The 18167-nt window shown below is 38.3% G+C and overlaps 1 protein-coding gene across 3 annotated transcripts in view; it reads left to right on the top strand.

Moving 5' to 3' along the window:
• CHL1 (cell adhesion molecule L1 like) overlaps positions 1-18167 on the top strand; it is a 226658-nt gene that overhangs the window by 37428 nt on the left and 171063 nt on the right. For all 3 annotated transcript variants that reach the window (XM_070359420.1, XM_070359418.1, XM_070359419.1), the window contains exon 2: positions 3509-3582. The gene's annotated coding sequence lies outside the window, so the exon portion shown is untranslated. The remainder of the gene's footprint in view (positions 1-3508; positions 3583-18167) is intronic.

Genomic DNA, 18167 nt, shown 5'->3' with positions numbered 1-18167 from the left:
TATTATTAAGTAATTTTTTTCCTCCAGCATTGGAAGAAATCACTATTTCTTTTGCTGCGTAACTATGAAGTCATAGGTTTGCTTGTAAAGGCCATATTGTGTGAAAAATACTATTTTCATAATCTAAATAACCTCAGGGCAGCAAAGTGTTCATATCAGGAAGGCATGTAAACCTGAGTTCAGCTGATTCAGAGCTCCTGTTTTACACTTGTCATGGGTTTGCTCTTCGCCAGGTGGACCCTGGTCCATTTTTTTAAGTGCCTCTTACTTTGAGAAAGTTCTGTTTCTGCCTCCGGTGGGCTTTGTTATTTTTTCCACAAGTGAGTAGAGTTTAACTAGTTTGATTTGCCTACACTATAGCTTCTTTGTCATCCTTTTTTTTTTTTTTTTTTTTGAGAGTAAAGCAAACCACCAAGAAGGGCTCGAATGCCTGTATTGATTTAATATGCTTCTAAATTCTTCAGATTCCCTATCAGTCTTCCTCATTCCTCCCATGACATTTGGTTGGTGTGGTTATTCATATCTCATAAGTAGAAAAACAGGGATTTTGAAAAATAATCAACTTACCTCTAAGTGTGGAAAAGAAGATACAAGTATCTGTATCACTGGTGATAGGAGGAATGGTAAAGGCTTTAAACAAATTCAAAAGATTATATATCCTGCTAAATATAATAAAAGTAGGATGAGAAAGACCCCTTAGACTGCATAGTGTAGTATGTGTGTGTATGTGCATGCATGCATGGTCAGTCACTCAGTCGTGTCCAGCTCTTTGTGACTCCAGGGACCGTAGCCCACCTGGTTCCTCTTTCCCTGGCATTTCCCAGGCAAGAATACTGGAATGGATTGCCATTTTCCTTTGCCAGGGGATTTTCCTGACCCAGGGATTGAACCCGTGTCTCCTGTATCTCCTGTATTGGCAGGCTGGTTCTTACCACTGAACCACCTGGGAAGCCCATGTATGTGCATACCCTTATAAAATAATATTTAAGCCTATACCTCCCACCTATGTATATCTCAGATTTGTGCAGATTCATGGTGTGCTAATATTTACAATAAGGAAACAAAAAATCAGACAAATTTAAAAGAATTAGATACAATGAGATAAAAATAGCATATATGCTCATATTTTATTATCAGCATATATGCCTTAATATATGTATTTAATATGAATTATATGTATATAATATGCATATATATGTTCTAATATTGTTGCATTCTGAAGAATTGTCCTCATATGCCTTTTTGGAGATCATATACCCACAACATGAAGGAATGAAAGGAGACCTAATAACACAGAAATAACCCTTTATATACACCAGTACCAAACAGACACACACACACACTCACACACAGTGATTGGATTAGCAGCACAGAACTTAAATCCATGATTAATGTGAGTGCCTTCTCAACCAAAGTTGAATGAAGCAGATGAGAGCTCAGCAGGCATATGCTGCTGCTGTGAGCATACAAATCAGTTTGATCAGTAGCTACAGTCTTCATGCCTAATGCCAAGACACTCTTTTGAAATTGCTAAGTGAAAGTGTGGATAACTTCAGCATGGTCACTGATCCCTATTGTCTTGGGTGTGACTCATGGAGGTAAAAAGGTGAGTCCCATTGGGAAGAGCTACCTACAGGAGCTGTATGAGATGGGTGGATTTTGAAGAGATGTCTTAAACAGACTTAATGTGGGAATCTGGCTGTAGAATATATCCAATTTATCACTGGCATGTATAGAGGATATCATTTAACTTTAGTCTCAGTAAATGAGGTACCTGCTGCTGCTGCTGCTGCTAAATCACTTCAGTCGTGTCCGACTCTGTGCGACCCCTTAGATGGCAGCCTACCAGGCTCCCCCATCCCTGGGATTCTCCAGGCAAGAACACTAGAGTGGGTTGCCATTTCCTTCTCCAATGCATGAAAGTGAAAAGTGAAAGTGAAGTCGCTCAGTCGTGTCTGACTCTTAGCAACCCCATGGACTGCAGCCTACCAGGCTCCTCCGTCCAGGCAAGAGTACTGGAGTGGGGTGCCAAATGAGGTAGGGCAATCAGCAAATCTCATTTGGAATCCACACGTGAAAACATTTCATTTTTTCTTTTCCCGACTAGGTGACTATGGAAACACAGAGCACGCTGGATACAACAAATGATGGCCTGTTTTTATATTCCTGTATTTAGGGGAAAAGTTTCTATTAGCCTGCAGACCTCTATAAATACAGTTATACTCTAGCTATGTATACCATGAACCCACTGGTTAGGGGCCATGTTCAATGTTGTTTTGGGCTTTGTGAGCCATTCATAAATAGTTCTTTTTGTTATAATGAAAATTATAACAGTAACAGTGTCAGAAGTCAGCTGAAAGGAACTAAAATGAGGCCACTAAACAAAAGTATACAGGGCACAGTCTGTGCAGTGTGTCACTTGGTCAGTTGGAAAGCAGTGAGGACTATTCTCATTCTTGCCAGGCTGGAATTTTTCTTTTCAGTGTATCGGTGTCAGTTTTTCTCCGGAGGCATTGCAATCTGCTTATAGCATTTTGGCAACAGCTTTTGGAATAAGGCCAAAAAGATCGTCAAATAATGCACAGAAACGAAGTGTATTGCTTGGATATCTTAGCCATCTTTCTTCTAAGGGCAAAACATATTGTAATTTTATAAAGTCTTTAATTAGTAGTTTCCACTGGAATGAGTTAAAATTACTAAATGGAATTTATCTCTTTAGAATGATGCTCATTAAGTTAAGACAACTGGTATGACAAAAATCTTTGACTCATTTTGACCGTCCTTATGTTCAGCGGAAAAATCTTATTTTTTCAAAGATGTACTCTTGGGAAGGCATTTGGAAAAGGCTTATAAATAATCTTTTAGAGGTTAGGAGCCAATCCACAAATCATTCAGGAGTTAACAATAAAAAGAGCATGTGTACTGGTTGAAACAGCTCCTTCATTTCACATGTTGGTTTTTTAAAAGATGGGAGACTTGCTGGGAACACACCTGGGTGAGAGATGGCCTCTTGAACGGAAGGTTTATGTTAACTCTAATTCATAGAGTTCTGATCTCAGAGAGTGCTTCCTGATAGAGCTCTCATCATTTCAGTCTGTACAGTTTTGTATTGATAGATGGGTCACAGCCTCAGACAAAAGCAAGTGGCTATTGGGAAAAACAGTCCATGGAGGACTGCCAAGAAGAAATTCACGCAAATTGTGGTCTGTTGCAAAATACGTGAGTTTGCGAAAGAAGACACCATCAATAATTCTATCAATAAGAAGAGTAATTTTGTGGCTGTTTTTTCCATCTCTGTTTCATTTATTCATAGATAGAAATCTGGAGGCTGTATTTTATCCTCATCAACAGAGCAATGCTGTTGTTTTGGTATCTGGGAATTTTTTCAAGGGTTAGTGAGGAAGAAAAAATAAATCACCTTAAACATGGAAAAGGTAAAAAATTACTTAAAAATAGTTTCTTAGATGGGGATTATCTCTAAAATTACAATTTTCTAATCTATCTCTAGGTGGTGTAAACTACAATGACCCTGTGTTAATACCACAGACATCATAGTGGAACTGAAGGGAACTTAATTTACTGGTAAGAATATTGTCTTTAATCAGGTGCCTTATGCATTTTCAAAGCATCGGTCACACAGAGCTTACCCCTTCATGATCTGAAGGGCTTTCAGCTTTAGTAACTGTCCCTTGGATTTGGATCAATGTGGAATCTGACCTGAGTCCTCCTTTGGAGCTTGTTCAAACTCTTTGTGCAATACCAGGCTGAATTGTAACAAATTTCAAAGGGTTTGGAAGAGTAAGAAAAAGTCTTTTAAGCGCCAGATACACATAGATCTGGTTATGGGGAAGTTACTTAACTCTTTTAAACTTCTATTTCCTGGTTCATAAAATTAGAATAATAGTTGTAATTTCCTGTAGGTGTGGGTTAAATCAGATTATTTTGGTAATGCATATTAGCACTGTGTTGAGTCCATATATTATTCAGTTAATTTTAACCCTTACTATCATTATAAGTTTTTAAAGACAAAATGATTTGAGAAAAAAATAGCATTTTTATTGAAGTATGGTTTATAGTTGATATATAGTATTATATAAATATAGTGATTATTTATATAATATAAATAATATATTATATAATAATATAATATATTATTGTAATTATAGTGATTCCCACTTCTTAAAGGTTATACAGGTTATACTACATTTCTAGTTATTATGAAGTACTTACTATATTCCCCGTGTTTTATAATATATCCTTTTAGCTTATTTTATACCTAACAATTTGTTCATCTTAATCCTGTGTTCCTTTATTGCCTCTGACCCTGTTTTCTCCCCACTGGTAACCACTAGTTTGTTCTCTGTATCTGTGAGTCTGCTCCTTTTTTATTGTTGTTGTATTCACTAGTTTGTTGTATGAGGAAAAAAAAGTATTTTTTTTCAATAAAGAATAATACTCTTTTTACTTTTTCAAGAGCACATTTTGTAACCAAGAAAATATGCACTCCTGTAGAATTATTTTTGGGTGCATGCGAAATCTTTCTACATACTGGTTATATATGGGGACCTTAGTAACTATAAGGAAGACAGTGTGGAAAGAGAGGGACTCCTTGAGTTTTTGAGTCATTGCTCCTTACCTACTTCCTGGTAACCAGGAGGGGCCTTCTAAATGAATGTAGGGCTATTCCAAGAAGAGGTCTATGAGGAAACTGTGTGTGTGTGTTTTGAATAGCCTGTGCCATCTGTCTCATTCAGGTGAGTGATTTTACCCCTCTACTGTAGTAGATCATTGGAACTCTGTGCAGTCTTTCTAACTCCAGTGAATCTACTAGTCTATTAGAAGATTAAAAAGCATGTGAGATATATTCCTAGAGAAAACTCTTCTTTAAATCTGATGAATAATTAAATCCTTTGATGATGAATGGTTATTAGGAGTACATTTATTATGTTAAAACACTTTTATGATTTTATCCTATTGAATTTCTAGATCCTAAGAAACCTAGGTAAATCTTTTCAGAAATTAAAGGAGGAAATACAATGTCTCTTGTATTAAAAAAAAAACAAGATGTTAGCATGCTGCCATGAGGAACCTTAGCTGTGGTTGTGTCATGATAATATATTAATAATTGCGTCTTTTGACATCATGGAAAAAGATGGCAACTTACAAAACAACTGCTCACTCATGAGATACATTCTTAACTTCATTTTATTGTTATGTTTGTTTTCTTGTGTTCCTCTTGATGATCAATCAAATCATTATTTAATTCTACAAAATAAGTTCCCTTGCCGTCCATCCGTTTAAGTGCTTGAGAAATTTAACTATGCAGCTTCCAGGAAGTGCTTAGGGAATCATAGTCCCTAAGTATACACACACAGACACAAGCATATGCAAACACACTTTAGTGTTAATTTTCTTTTGAGAATCTTTGATTTAGAGAGCCCCTCACAATCTCCCAAGAATTAAAAATATGGGGTGAAATAATCCCCAAGACACTGATAGACTATAATATATGAATACTAATTTTGCCATTATATTATTCAACACTAAAATGTGTCTGAACTTGTTCACAGCACAGTCTACACGTTTTAAGTGTATAAAAAAAAATTGAGCTTGAGTTTGTGCATAGCCCATTAACATAGTTTTATTTATATGTCTCAATCATTGCCAATCCTATGTATAATTTATCCAGAGATGATGCTATCTTTATGTCTTAACAGAAGGATTAAGTAGTTGAATGATAGAGTCTGTATTTTTGTGGAAGGTCACAGTAAAATATGTACTCTGATAACATGATGTGTCACACTGGGTCATGTGCTGAGACTGGTTGCTGGTGCTTATCTCTACACACGGCTCCTCCTACTGATTTATGGATTTGAGTGAATTTTTCTTTTTTTTTAATCAGACTCTAGGCTGCATGTCCTGAGAAGAGGTAAGACAGAGTAGTATATTCCTTTGCGTCTCGGTATCATGCTGTTACTATCTAAGAGAAGATTATAGCCAACCTCCCTTGCTGGTCTGTGAGGCTGTCATGAAGGTATAGATTATGTTCCAGTGAAATTCGTGTCTACTCTCAGCATTTCACATGCTCAGTTATGTCAGGGCTTGACTCCCGTACTCTGGGGAGGACAAGTTATATCTGTCCTTTCGGAAATATTCTCTGTGCAGTGTGATGCATATACTCCATGTGGTGGTTAATTTTAAATGTAAGTGTGACCAGGCTAAGGTATTCCCAGATAGCCGATGAAACATTATTTCTAGGTTTGTCTGTGAGGGTATTTCCAGAGATTAGCATTTGTGTTAGTGGACCGAATAAAGAAGACTGCCCTTACCAACTTGAGTGGGTATCGTCCAGTTCACTGAGGGCGAGAATAAAACAAAGACAGAGGAGAGTGGACTTGTTCTCTGTTCGAGCTGAGATACCCATCTTCTGCCCTTGGGCATCAGCATTCTTGGTTCTTGGGCCTTTGAAAAGAAAAATAGTGAAGTCGCTCAGTTGTGTCCGACTCTTTGCGACCCCATGGACTGTAGTCCATCAGGCTCCTCCATCCATGGAATTTTCCAGGCAAGAATACTGGAATTCTTGGAATCCCCATCTCCTTCTCTAGGGGATCTTCCTGACCCAGGGATCGAACCTGGGTCTCCTACATTGCAGGCAGATGCTTTACCTTCTGAGCCACCAGGGAAGCAGGGACCTTTGAAATCATACTGAATTATTCCACCAGCATTGCTGGTTCTTCAGTTTGCAGAGAACAGGTCATGGGATTTCTCATCCTCCTTAATCTTGTGAGATAATTCCGATAGTACCTCTCTCTTTATTCCTGTATATATGCTACTGGTTCTGTTTCTCTGGAGATCTCTGGTGAATACACTGCACAGATGCAACTTGTTTGGCTGATCCTGCATCTGTCTTATTCTAAGTCTGTTTTAGGCCTTACACTCAGTTTCAATAAGTTGTGTACATATTTGTCTCCGTAATAGGTCTTTGAGGGCAGAGTACAGTTCAGATACATATTTGCTTTGTTACCACTGAGCATAGAACGTAGCACACACTAGATGCTTTATAAAGATGGGGCATGGGGAAAAGGAAAGGAAGAACAGCAGGAGGAAAAGAGTCTCCTGATAGTTCACTCCTTGGACACCTTCTGAGCTAAATTTAAATTCTCGGATTGCTTTTCTGCATCCTCTAATGTAGGCAATCATGCTGGTAGTTTCTAGTCTCACCAAAACTTGATTTCTGATGAATTCTCATGTCCCCTTAACTCTCCTTTCTCTAACATCCCCAACTGGCTAAGAGACGCAGGGCTTGTTGGCATTGCCTGTGTCTAATTCACTTCAGGACCATTCTGAAATAACATTGTGAAGAATTGTTGAATGAGTCTTACCCAAAATGAAAGTCTCTCCTCAAAAGATTTGAAGTTGAAACTGAGTAAAACTGATATCCTGAGAAAGAAGTTCCTCTATTTTGAATAAAGGGCTAATTTTTCAATATCTTTTAAAATGGAGGCATTCTGAGATGGTAAGATTCCATTGGATGCTAAAATATTTTGCATGAGGAATGAGCATTGCATATTTTAAAAGGATGATACTAAGAAGTATCCTTTTTCTTTTTTCCTTCCCATGATATAAGAACACCAAAACTAGCTCCATGCTCTTGTCCCAGAATTAATCATTCCTATCCGTATTTGATGTTTACACCTTTTCAATATTTATGGGCTGTTTTGTTCCTTTATTGTTGTTTAGGTACTCTTGAGACATTCAGAAGCCCTGCATTTCTTCCTTAGCCAAGCACTCCATTCCCTTCATCATTCTTGTGGCTGTTTTTTGGATCGTCTCCAGTTTGCATACATAATTTTGGTATCGAGGTGCCAAAAATATGTTTGTTTCAATGGGAGTCTTACTGAAGTTGCTTTTACTCAAATCACACACACAAATAAATGTGGTCTCTAAAGCATGAAAACTCAGTGAGGGCTCCAAAGGGAAACTGAGATATACAAATATGTTGTTAAAATGCTACAGGTAGATTCTAAGTCACTAGAGAAATGGCATCTCAAAATAAAAAAAAAAAATTGTAGAATGAGCATCATGTGAAGAATTTTCTTTTAAGGCCAAGATTTGTGATCATTTTGCAGGTTTTGTTGTTACTGCCAGTCCACTGGCTTGTAAGATTTTAACAGGGTTGGGTTTAGTCTTCTTAGCCATTTTCTAATCATTTACTTATTTTTTCTGTCTTTGTACTTTCAGAAGACAGAGTCTCTTTTCAGTGGGGAAAAAAGTTTCTATTGCTTTTCAGAGAAAAGACCAAAGCAAAATGTCTATAAAAATATTAAAGACAAAGAGACACTGAAACCCACCAAAACATGGGTAATCTTTTAAGTTAATAAATAGACATTGTGAATCTTCTGTTGTCATTTAAAAAGGCTTTTAGCACAACATACTGCATGAATAAAATGTCCGTGGACATAAGTAGAACAAGCAAACAGATGATTCAGAGTAAAATCCAATGAATAGAGAAAATTGTGTTCTCAACAAAATGCCATTTTTGCCCTAAGGCGATCCATGTTGGGGAAAAATACCATGTATAACATTGACACAAATCATAGGCATCTCCCCTAAACAGCAGATTATATTGAACTGCAGATGTGTGAAAATATTTCAGGCCTTGGAGAGGAAGCAAACCAATGAAATACATCATTGCTATCACTATCTGAACTGGGAAGGGCTATGGAGCAGGCTCTTCTGAGAGCCTGGTGATGAAGCAGGGAATTAGGAAGTAAATCAAAGCCTCTTATCACAGGCTAATATAGCCCGTCATAAATGATCCTGCTGTGGAAGGAAGCCTTATGCACAGAGATCAAAGATTGGAGCCTGCATAGAAACCACAACATTCCCTGCCCAAAAAACAGCAAGAAAAGGAGTGAAAAGGAGAAATGCATTGAAGCTCTCTAAGAACCCTGTACAGTATAATCTCCTTTTCTTAAGGGCAGCATTCACTGTTAGAAAAGTGAAAATGAATATTTTTAATAGTATGATTGAGGTCTGCTTTTGAGATAGTGAGTAGCTGGTGCTGTTGTCTTGAGTAACTTTCTTGCAGACAGACTCTAAGAAGTGCTTTCTTATATTTGTGATCCTTCCATGCCTATTTTAGTGTTTTCTTCACAACTACAAACAGCAGGTATGTTATATTTTATATTTGAGTGACTATTGTGTACTGACCTTGGGTTTGGTCAAAGATATCCGTCCATGCTAATTGTTAATTTCTTGTTAACCAGTCAATCAACCCTTATGTGATTTTGGAATTTCATTCCACATTGTGAATATAGGAAGTTCCTTAACTGTATACGATATCTCTATACATCATACTCTCCTGTCATCATATTTTACATATTTTATAATACTTTAAACTTGTGCATGTGTAAGATGACTGTAAAAGAAAATGAATCTTATAAATCAGTTTACATTTGTCTAATACAGTATTCTTCATTCATTTGTAGGGAGCAAACATTTTTTAAAAAATTCATTCATTCAACAGTTATTTTTGTTTAGCTATTAGGAGAACTTGGCTGAAGATACACCAGAAAACAAACAGGCAGTTTTTACCCTCATAAATCTTATCTCTATTATGGTAGACACATATTCATTTGATTATCATGCAAACAACTATGAAATTGCCCCTCTGATAAATGCTAGTTAGAAGAGTTAAATGAGGATTTGACTTATGGGAGGTCAGAGAAAGCCTCTCTGAGAAACTGAGGCCTAATCAGAGATAGGAAATAAACTGGGCAAGAGGGAAATACGAAGGATCCATTTGATTAGAGAATTTTATCACGATGGATTTATTTTTCTTGGAAGGGGAGTGGTGGTGGAAAATGAGTCCAGGTACAAGGCAGATAACCAACCCCCTCCAGTATTCCTGCCTGTAGAATTCCATGGAGGAGGAGGCTGGTGGGCTGCAGTCCATGGGGTTGCAGAGTTGAACATGACTGAAGCGACTTTACACATGCACAGGCGGAGAATGGTGCAGTAGATAGTAAACTGATGAAGAGCGTATGTTTGGCTAATTAGCCAACCTCTCGGAACCTCAGGCCTCTGATCATCATCTTTACGTTATGAAACTGTCTCAGTGAGCGCTTGCTGTCATCATCATCATCACCACCATCTTCATCTTGGGTTCTAGCATTGATTTGTAGTTTGATTTTAGGCATATTATTTCATTACTTTGCGTTTCAACTTCATACTTCTATAAAATGGGAGTGTTGGATTAAGATTGCAAGCTTCCTCCTTGCTCCAACTTTCCATGACTTTTTGAGCAAATCTAAAGCTGGAAATTTCATGCCAGATATGGGAAGTTTGTATGCTGACAGGTTGGGGAAAGTGTTGTTTTGGGGAAGTAAATTTTGAAAAGAAGCACAGTTTCACCTTTTAGCAACTTATATTTCTATAAGTCACATTTTAGGAGTTTCTATTATCTTAGATTAAATTTTATAGCACAGATTTCTTCTGCTAAAAAGCCTTTAAAGTATTTTGGTGGGACATTTAATTTCCCATTACGGTTGGTTTCTCAAATCATTCCCTTTGTAATTGTCACATTTTTACAGTCCTGTTTAAAATGAATTTAGTTCTCCAACTAAAAATACCAAGCTGAGTTGGAAATGGAAATTCTAGGACTGTAAAATAAAATGATAAAAAAATGAGGCTTCAGGCCAAAATTTTCAACCACCGTAACATCTAGAAATACCTCCAGAATACTGTTTTCGTATTTCTTATAAAATGCATAGGAATAAGTATAAGATTCTTTTGGTCTAAGCAAAATTCTACATTTCTAAATCTAGAGGATGACTTATTTTATATATTTGTATTTAAGTATTAATACAGAAATATTTGGTTTGATTGGAGCATCTTCTTCACTCTGTTTATGTTTCACTTAAATTACTTTTCTTTTAGCTTTAAAAAGTTTACTTTCAACTTTATTATATCAAACATTTAACCTTTTTTCTAGTGCTACAGGTATAAGAAAACGCATATGTTTTTTCCTACTTGGTATTTTAACAACTCACTCAGATGTTTTGTGTGATAAATACGCTAAGTGCTTATGTATATTTCCTCTTAACCTTTAGGGGATACATATTAAACATAGTAAATAGGCCAGGGACTATTGTCCCTAAATTCTGGGTTAAAAAACTGGGATGTTGACTCATTCAAAGTCAAATGCAGGAACTTTCCTGGCAGTCCAGTAGTTAAGAATTCGCCTTCCAATACAGGGGGTGTGAGTTCCATTCCTGGTCAAAGAGCTAAGATCCCACATGCCTCAGAGTCAAAAAAACAAAAACAAAACAGAAAACAGAAGCAGTGTTGTAACAAATTAAATAAAGACTTTAAAATGGTCCACATCAAAAAAATCTTAAAAAAAAGTCAAATGCATATTTACTGAATAAGAATTAGATTTTATATCTCCTAGCTTCTAGACTAGTGTACATTTTACAGTTCCTCCCTGATTTTCCAATGTAATAAAGACTCCTCCCAACTTAATAGAAGCATGCAAACCCCAACATGAATTAGATATGGTTAAATTGGCCAATCATTGTCTGATTGGCCTCAATGATTATAGCATTAAATGATATTTCATGTTGATTTCTTCTGCTGTTTTTTTCTTGTGCTATTTCCCGTTTTATTGGCCTTGGTATGGTTATGCTTTTCATTTGTGAATGTCCAATTATCACGCCTTCATGTTGGATGGAAGACTGATCAGCATGGATTAATTAAGGTAGTGAAATAATTACATTTATTATGATATAACTATATAGTAACCAACATTAGCACGGCCTAATTATCTAGTGGTTATGAGCATGTGCTTAGATTTGATTGAAGTGAGTTTGAATTTGACCTTCAGTACTTACTAATAATGCTTGCTTTTGTATGTTAACTTAATCTCTTTGAGCCTTAGTTTTTTTTATTTAGTAAAAGGAGATAATAGTACTTACAGAATTTATTTTTTATTAGATACAATTATATAAATGCATTGTATTTTATACATGGCAAAGCCTTGATAATTATTAACAACATTACTTTTATTGCTTTGACTATAAGACTGTGTACATATTGAATTATGACCCAGTCATCCTCCCTTAGCACCATGGTCTTATACAATGGGATCAGATCAGATCAGATCAGATCAGTCGCTCAGTCGTGTCCGACTCTTTGCGACCCCATGAATCGCAGCACGCCAGGCCTCCCTGTCCGTCACCAACTCCCGGAGTACGATGGGGTAGGTAGTGCCAGTTTGATGATATTCAACATCCTTCACTAGGGATTTATTGTACTCAAGCTGGAATAATAGAGCTAGTATCAGAGAGTAATCCTGCAAACAAGCAAGAGAAAAGTATGAATAAGCAAGATGGCTTAATGGTGTTTGGGTTTCAGAATTCAGAGGCTCCTGGTGCTGCTTCTCCCTCTGCTTTTTATATATGTTTTTGTTTGTAGGATGATAAATTCCCTTAATTAAGTTAGTTTGATTTGGGTTTATGTGACTCATTAATGAGTCCAATAATACAATTTCTTAAACATGTTTCTTCATCCTTCAGTTAATGTTTATTACTCTTTTGTTGTCGTTCAGTCACTTGGTTGTGTCTGACTATTGTGACCCCCTGGTCACACGGCAGGCCTCTTTGTACCTCACTTACTCCTGGAGCTTGTCCAAGATCATGCCCATTGAGTTGGTGATACTATCTAACCATCTCATCCTCTGCTGCCCTCTTCTCCTTTTGCCTTCAATCTTTTCCACATCAGGGTCTTTTCACTGTTTGCATCAGGTTGCCAAAATACTGGAGTTCCAGCTTCAGCATCAGTCCTTCAAATGAATATTCACACTTGATTTCCTTTAGGATTGACTGGTTTGATCTCCTTGTTGTCCAAGGGACTCTCAAGAGTCTTCTCCAGCACAAAGTTCAAAAGCATCAATTTTTCGGTGCTCAGCCTTCTGTATGGTCCAACTTTCATAGCCATACACGACTACTGGAAAGACCATAGCTTTGACTATACAGACTTTTGCCAGCAAAGTGATGTCTCTGCTTTTTCATACGCTGTCTAGGTTTGTCATAGCTTTCCTTCCAAGAAGCAAGCATCTTCTATTTTCATGGCTGCGGTCACCATCTGCAGTGATTTTTGGAGCCCAAGAAGAGAAAAATCTGTCACTGCTTCCACTTTTCCCCCTTTTATTTGTTATGAAGTGATGGGACCGGATGCCATGATCTTTTTTTTAATGTTTAGCCTTAAGCCATTCGCACTCCTCTTCCACCTTCATCAAGAGGCTCTTTAGTTCCTCTTTGCTTTCTGCCATTAGAGTAGTATCATCTGCATATCTGAGATTTCTTATTACTATTAACAGTTTCTATTACCTTTTTATTTACATGGTTATTTTCCTTCTTCCTGTTACTAAAAATTTTACCAGGTGGTGCTAGTGGTAAAGACTCACCTGCCAATGAAGGAGACTAAGGTCAATCCTGGGTGGGGAAGATCCCCTGGAGGAGGAAATGGCAACCCACTCCAGTATTTTTGCCTGGGAAATCCCATGGACAGGAGCCAGGCAGGCTATAGTCCACGGCGTCTCAAAGAGTTGGACACAACTGAAGCAACTTAGCATGCACGTGTTACTAAAAAGTAAATTCCTTTTGGACAAGAACATTCAACCCTCTTTCCTCAGGTATTGAAAAATCCCTAATACCTAGTAGATACTTGGGTAATATTGGTTGAGTCAATGGATAAAGAGAGAAAGGAGGGAATTTTGAAAAAATGCTCTCTAATCAAAAGTGCATCCACATTTTTTTCCTGAATAGAGCTGGTAAAGATGCATATTCAGCATTTATTGAGAACTTAACATTGAGCTTAGTCATCATGGAAGATGTTGGACATCTTTTGAGATTGTTAGTGTCATCTTCATTTTACAAATGAGGAAATCGAGGAACAGTGAGATAAACTTACGGTGGTAGATTCTGTAATCTACCCAGATCAGCCTTTGAGAACCAGCTATACCTCCTGTTGGGCTTCCCTGATAGTTCAGTTGGTAAAGAATCCACCTGCAATACAGGAGACCTTGGTTCGATCCCTGGGTTGGGAAGATCCCCTGGAGAAGGGAAAAGCTAGCCACTCGAGTATTCTGGCCTGGAGTCCGTTATTCTGGACTATATTGTCCGTGGGGTCACAAAGAGTTGGACACAGATGGGTGACTTTCACTTATTTCCAGTTCTGTACCTTCTGTTGTTTGGGGTGCTTCGAACAATCAGTACTCAGGGTCAGAGTTGCCTCAGATGAAGAGAGTACCCCTTTGTGCAAGGTCGTGTCTCCTTTCCAGGGGGACATCTACTATCTAATGTAGAGGGATGAAGACCCAGCATGCTTGTGCAAATTAGGACAGCTCTAAGGATCATCCCTGGAGAAGGCAATGGCACCCCACTCCAGTACTCTTGCCTGGAAAATCCCATGGACGGAGGAGCCTGGTAGGCTGCAGACCATGGGGTCGTGAACAGTCGGATACGACTGAGCGACTTCACTTTCACTTTTACCTTTCATGCATTGGAGAAGGAAATGGCAACCCATTCCAGTGTTCTTGCCTGGAGAATCCCAGGGATGGGGGAGCCTGGTGGGCTGCCGTCTATGGGGTTGCACAGAGTCGGACACGACTGAAGCGACTTGGCAGCAGCAGGGATCATGCCCACTTCAGAACTCCTTTAGGGTAGTCAGAGAGTTCCCTTTAAGCTGTATCCCAGCTCAGCTTTTCCCTTTGGGTGTTTCAGCTTCCTTCCTGTCTCTTCCCCATGCATTGATCTCAGATAGCTCATTCATAGACCAGAGTGAGCTTTCCAGGGAAACCAACCTGCTATGGTAACTTCTGAAGATCCCTCCCCAGTAGAGAAGAGGCCTCTCTGAGGAGGTAGAGCTGGATTAAACCTTCAGGCTTGGGAGAAGTATAGCTCTTAAGTCTGAGCAGAGAAAGAGTTAGATTTTTTTCCCTAGGGTCTTAAAAATGATTGTTGCAGCTGGAAAACAAGGAGCTGGGAGGAGAGAGTCTTGAGAGGGTTGTGGGCCCCAGACTGTGCATGGCCTTGTAAGTCATAGAAAGAAGCTAGACTCGTATTTTCCATTGTTTCTACCCTTCTTTATGCTTTTGCACCAGCATTCTCCTCCCCCTGTCTCTGGCTGTTCTGCCTGGTAGAGCCCATTTCTGTCCTATGAAATTGTACTTGAATTTGTGTTTTCTTTCAGAATGCTACTTTTAGATAGATCCTTTCATTCTTACCCTTCTCACTGGCTTCCTACTGTAATTATAGTCCCAAAAAGCAGTTATTTTCTGGGAAAAGGATGTTTTGAGCTATTATTTGTGACTTAGTCAATTGTGTGTAGTTTAAGAAATGTCTTTCTTTACCCACTAAAAAGGCTAGACTTCCAGTTGCTATGATTCGAAGGCAATGGGGGATATTCCCTAGAGTTTTGTGTGATTATAAAAAGCTTCTTAGACATTTTTAATGATTATAGTTTATACCACATTGATTTATGATTGGGAGGTCATTCAAATGACCTCTAGAATTCAGTAACTTCTAGGTCATGAAGAGGCACAGATGGGCTTTATGCCATCTTTGTATCTGATAACTGGCAGGTATGTGTGCGTGTGTTTGCACTCTCTGGATAAAAGTGTAAATGCTAAAGGTTTTCGTTTATTTTGGGCAAGTGTCATTCCTTGATGGGAGAAACTTAGTATCTGAAATCTCAAATGTAGAAAATGCAGAGATAAGTGATTCATATGTATGCTGCAGGCTTTATTTTCTTGTCTTGTTTTCCCCAGTATTTCCTGACACCCTAGAACAGTAGTTCGCACCGTTTAGTGCCCATAGTAATTACTTGTGGCACTCTTTAGATTGAAGGCTCTCTGGGCAGCTATTCTAACTTTGTAGGTGAAGCTCAGATAGCTGTTTTTTTGTTGTGGTGGTTGCTGCTTTCAACTTCTACTCATGATTTTATTGACAAGCAGGGTTGAGAAGCACTGGTCTGTTAAAATACCTAACAAGAAGGTATCTGGGAAGTGAGGGTATTTCTTCTTTTGTCTGGTGTCACAGTCTCAGCTTTAAAAAAATTTTCTGGGATCTTTGTTCTCGTTTCCAAAAGGACATTGAATTACCTAGAATTTACAGCAGCATTCATCAATTAATGTTTTTGCTTCTTCACTTTCTTTGGGCTTCTGCTTAGAACTAATCATATGTTAGACAAAGTAAGAGTTCCATGCCGCAGTTTGTGTATGTGTGTGCATGACAGAGAGAAGAAATGAGAAAAGAGAAGCAATATTCATGAATGCAGTTTGAAAAAAATGGTAGAACTTTGCTAAGTATTCTATGTCTTTTATTAAATCTCTAAATTCATGGCTCCTCTGTCCATAGGATTTTCCAGTCAAGACTACTAGAGTGGGTAGCCATTCCTTTCTCTAGGAGTCTTCCTAACCCAGGCATTGAACCCGGGTCTCCTGCCTTGAAGGCAGATTCTTTACCGTCCAAGCTACCAGGGAAGCCCAATGCGTATCACCAGAGCATGTAATTTCACCCATTACACAGTAAAGCAGCAGAGCTTCTCATTTTGAGGGATGTACATTTGTTACACAGTGTTAAGGAAGAAATTCACATAGAATACAACTGAATGGTGTTCCTTGAAGTTGTGCAAGGCGGCACTCTTGCTTTGCGTGTAGGGAAGAAGGACTTAGAGCAGTGGTTTTCAACCAGGGGTAGTTTTGTCCTTCAGGGGACATCTAGTAATATCTGGAAACATTTTTACATTTTTGGTTTTTACCTTTGGCACAGGGGTAGAGAATGGGGCTGCCACTAAACATTCTGCAACACACAGAACAACCTCCTATAAAAAAGGAATTATTCTGTCCAAAATGTCATTCACACTGAGGTGGATAAACTCTGACAGAAATGTAGCTATGCTGCATCCACAAATTTCCCATGTAAATTTGGAGGTGAGGGCAGGAATCTTATGCATCAAGTGCTGTATTCTCAGTGCCTAGCAGAGCAGTTGGCATACAGCAGTTGCCCAGTTATCTTGGGGATTACTGAATGAGTCAACAGTTTGGACTGGATAACCTTGTATTGCCAGACCTGGAATCTAGGCAAAAGGATTACAAGCAAGAACTGAGTCCTGCCTGTGTCTGTGGTTGTCCTTACATGGAAACTACAGTTCAAGGGAGACTCACTACGTAGGTGATTAAAGATATTTCCATGGATTTTCCATGGTGCCTGGCATTCTCTAATTCAGTATTCCTTAAAGTTTTGTCTACCTGGGCTGCTTTAGGGATTAAGGCTTCATTTCTCCTCTAACATGGGGATATTAGTTTTAATTAGTTATGGGGTGAGTACCACTGATGGAGTATAAAATAATCATAGGTAATTTAAGATTAAGTAGCAGACATATACATCAAACATTTTTCGTTTTTAATTCTCTTTCGGTACTTCAGATTAAGTTAAAAAAAAAAAAAAAACACCTAGATTTGTGCTTGTATGAGTTTATAAATTTTAACTTTCTGTTATTTCTTTCTTATAAAAAGAGACCAGACTTCATAACCCAAGATTCAGCTGGTTAAAATGTCTGTGTAGAACTTAATTGTTGAGGTTTCAATGTATTTATTTTTTAATGGAATGTGGTACTTAGTTCCCATTTTATAGTAGTGAGAGAACATATTATCTTGAAATACTTTGAGTTGAAAAGTCAGTTAAAAATAAGTGCAAGTAATGCATGCATATGAAAAAAATCATGAACATATCACTTGAATGACTTGAAAAACTTTGAATTTGTTTTTTGTTCATTTGGTATCTCCCCTTGAGGAAGATGGACTCTTGAGAACACCAGGCTGGGTGGTTCTGACAGAGGCAGCATGTTCTGGGGATGTGTTTATGTGTCTGTGGGACCACGTGGGAGAAGATGATGGAGGCTGGGAAAGGGCACCCCCCAAAAGAGTGAGCAAGCCTTGGAAGGACACACTGTCCTTTTAAAGGCCAACTGCATCAACTTCAAACGTTCAGTTCTTCCCACGTGGCTGTCTGTCGGGGCAGCACCAACATGCCTCCTGGTTTGAGAGGCCTGGAAGAGTAAGAGGGGCTATTGTTTCATGGGGCAGTCAGTCCTGCTGTTTT

Source organism: Bos mutus, chromosome 22 (assembly GCF_027580195.1).
Source record: "Bos mutus isolate GX-2022 chromosome 22, NWIPB_WYAK_1.1, whole genome shotgun sequence".
In the NCBI taxonomy this organism is placed as follows: Eukaryota; Metazoa; Chordata; class Mammalia; order Artiodactyla; family Bovidae; genus Bos; species Bos mutus.
The sequence above is the reverse complement of the archived record's forward strand: the minus strand, read 5'-3'. Positions and strand labels throughout refer to the sequence as shown.